Here is a 3,718-nt window from a genome sequence, read left to right on the forward strand (position 1 = left end):
ACTGTGTGTAATCTATAGATATTGTAGATGAAGATATTAAATGATTTTATTTCATGTTAGCTGATGACTAAACCCAGAAACAGCACTGCTTGCTTCACTTATCATAAAAGATAGGTGTTCATATTTATCACCTTCCTTTTCATCTTCATTATAGCGCAGGCACACACTCCGCTATAAAAACTCCCTCCTCTTTCTCCACGTAGAAGCTTCATTTATCATTAACAGAGATTAACTATGGATCAGATAGTAATGATGAAGGTCAGTTTTAACACCTGCCATTCGTTTACCATTAATCTCTATGATGATGATGACGACGATAGTCACCTCCACTCATAAACATGGCAAAGAAAGATAAGGTTCTAAACAGCGGATCATTAAAGGATCATTTTCATCTGATGTTGCAGCCTCAGCAGGCGGCCTGCTGTAAAAATGAATTGAAACAATACTCGTTTGAAAATGAAAAGGCCTTTATTAAATTATGGCTGTGGAGAAAAAGTCAAAAAGTCTTACAGTTTAATAGAAGTCGCAGTTATCATCGGCGATAACAAGAGCATGTTAGAGTGTTTCTGCAACTCTGGAGTCTTTTAGGTCCTGACAGTGGACTTCTGGATATGGACCATCTGGATCATGTTATGATCTATTTATACTCAAGGAATTAATAGAGATAGTACAAAGCTAAATATATGCAAACTCATAATTTATAGGGAACTTTCTATTGGAAAATACCCTAAATGTTCAAAATCAACATGTGAAGCTTATCAGGAAGGCTGGTTCTGTCCTGGGCTGTGCGCTGGACCCAGCGGGGGACGTGGCGGAGAGGAGGATGTTGGCCAAGCTTGCATTCATAATGGACAACCCCTCTCACCCACTACAGGAGGCAGCTGCAGCACTGGGCAGCTCCTTCAGTGACCGGCTCCTCCACCTGCGATGCGGAAAAGAGATGCAGCAGCTCCTTTCTCCCCACGGCCGGTCGGCTCTACGACCAGAACCTCCCCAAGCAGACACTCTCTGTCATAAACACACTATGGATTCACACCTCACTCTATCATAGTGCACTCCATCACGAACTCACCACATAGACCTGTATCATATCCTACCCATGATTAATGTGCAGTATCTCCTGCTGGCCGAATACAAATGCAGTACATACGCACGTTCTGTGAATATCCAGTCATTACGTCCAGAAATGTGCAATATCCATACAACTGCGTGTGTAAACTGTAAATTTGTGTAGTTTCTAAATTCTATTTTTATTTTATATATTTTTCTGCCAACAGATGCCTTGTTTATTTATTTATTTCTGTGGTATATCTTATATTTTGTATTTTGTATGATGCACATCTCTGTCTACTTACTGCTCTTTATCTGCTGACTGTGTTTTCTGCTGTACCAATGCAAATTTCCCCCAGTGGGAAAATAAAAGTCTGTCTTATCTTATCTTAGAAAATAATACTTACATCATTTTTTCAATATAATGTTTTAATCATTTCTTGATTGATGATTTCTTTAAAGATTTAGATTATTAGGAGTTTAGTTCTTTTAATAAATGAACTTCATTCAGCATTTTCTGTCCCATGTCTTCAAGTCACCACCGAAACACAAACAATATATAACAAAAGTTATAGTTCAAAGTCTTATTTTAGCCACATCCCTGCATTTTAAAGCAGGAAATGCAAGTGCATCCCTGTCATTGATGGACATGCTTGAATTTGAAGGAAATGTGTGAAAATGTGTATGGAACACTAAGAATTTTCACTACTGAGGCACAGATTTTGTTTTTTGTGTTTAAAAGAAAAAAATATGATTTTATGTTTGTAAACATAAACTGTGTTTGCTAAAATTGTCACCACCAAAAAATTTGGTAAAAGGTGTTATGACTCTGTTAGTAGTGACCAAATGAAATGTCCCATCATTTGTTGCAATAAAATAAACATAATTAATGTATTGTTTCATATGATTTGAACTCTATATATATTTATATATATATATATACAAACTGACCACTTCATTAAGCACACCTGTCTTGTTTTAACCCTCATTGTCCATTTTATCAGCTCTACTGACTGTGTAGATGCACTCTGTCGTTCTCTAATACTTTGTTAGATCTCTTTCTCACTGTTCCCTAATGTTCAGGTCCCCCACAGGACCACCACCACAGAGCAGGTAATATTTGGGTGGTGGATCATTCTCAGCACAGGAACACTGATGTGGAGATGTGTTAGTGTGTGTTGTGCTGGTACAAGTGGATCAGACACAGCAGTGCAGCTGGAGTTTGTAAACATGTGTCCACTCACTGTCAAAGTCAGGGACAGTAGCTCATCTGCTGCTGCTCAGTTTGTGTTGGTCATCCTCTAGTCCTTCATCAGTGGTCACAGGACGCTGCCCACAGGACGCTGCCCACAGGACGCTGTTGGCTGGATATTTTTGGTTGGTGGACGATTCTCAGTCCAGTAGTGACACTGAGGTGTTTAAAAGCCTATAAAATGACAGTGCACATATAAAGTCATCTAATCTATTAGACACCTAATTGTAATTTAATGCCTTGTATTTTTTTTTTTGAAAACAAAGAAAAAACAACAAAACATTTAGGCCACAAAATGAATTCCAACATTCCAAAATATTTGGAAGAGCTTCTGCTTGTTTCTGTTTTTCTTTTTCTCCATGGATGATACAAAACCACTCTGCTGAAACCTGACACTCGAGCTTCAAAGTCTTCATGCTACCCCCCCCAAGTTACTTCCTCTAGAAATGAACAAACAGAGAAAAAAGGCAGATGTTAGAGGTAGTTAAAGAGTTTGCAGCCTACGCTGGAAATGGCCCACATTCTGCCATGCATGGGTGGCTCGGGATGATCCCTCAGAATTCCACAGAAACTCTGACAACCTTTTCGGGAACAAATGACGTATAGGACAGGAGATCATGTTCATGTTATCAAAACATTGTGCAAAATTTTCCACTTTAATAAAGAACTGAAACAGAAACTAACTCTAATTCAAACATAGCAAACAAAAAACACTCAAAATTGTTCATATACTTACTGATTAATAAGCTTTAAATGGCTCATACTTGGGAAAAGAACATGTTCCTCACTTTTTGGAAGAAAGGAGTTTGATGTAGTGCATAAACACTTCACTTTTAAAAGTTGACCGTATATAGTCTGGACTGCTTTTTTGAATTGTGCAGATTACAGGGCAGCCAAGCAGAAGAAGGGTCATTTAGAGACACAGCAACACAAACTTTTTCATTCTAAGACTCTAAACTGTTTAATTCTAAGCGATTAAGAAAAGTTGGACAATGGTCATGTAATTATTATGTAATTATGTAAATATTATTAAATTGTAATAACCCTTGGGGTTAAAGCTTAACTGGTACTTTCTCTATATTTGTATGAATGTGACACCTTTAAGTCTAAAGTCTAGGTAAAATTATGTAATAGCAGTATAAAAATTTACTTGTGTGTATAAATATTTATAGGCAAACTGTAGGCCTACTTCATGTGATAGTACATATTTCAATATAGTGACTAAAATAATATGAAAATGTTCCTTTAAACGATTAACAGATTTTAACAGTTAACTATGTAGGCTTAGAAACATCTGCATACTTTCTACAATTTTAAAACTACGTGTATGAATAATGGCCGTTTTGACTGGAAATTAGAGAAAGGTGCTCTCTGGGTTTTGCACAGAAGAAATATTTTCTAACTATAAATGAATAT

The 3,718-nt window shown here is 36.9% G+C and overlaps 1 long non-coding RNA gene across 1 annotated transcript; it reads right to left on the reverse strand.

The window, feature by feature from the left end:
• Nucleotides 1-449: 449 nt before the first annotated feature.
• On the reverse strand, nucleotides 450-2,353 carry LOC119261988. The gene is made up of 2 exons (XR_005129321.1): nucleotides 2,295-2,353; nucleotides 450-922 (listed from the first exon to the last, which is right to left on the reverse strand). It is a non-coding gene; the product is annotated as an uncharacterized LOC119261988 (long non-coding RNA).
• Nucleotides 2,354-3,718: the final 1,365 nt, after the last annotated feature.

The sequence above is a fragment of the Pygocentrus nattereri genome, chromosome 22, assembly GCF_015220715.1.
Source record: "Pygocentrus nattereri isolate fPygNat1 chromosome 22, fPygNat1.pri, whole genome shotgun sequence".
Lineage (NCBI taxonomy): Eukaryota > Metazoa > Chordata > Actinopteri > Characiformes > Serrasalmidae > Pygocentrus > Pygocentrus nattereri.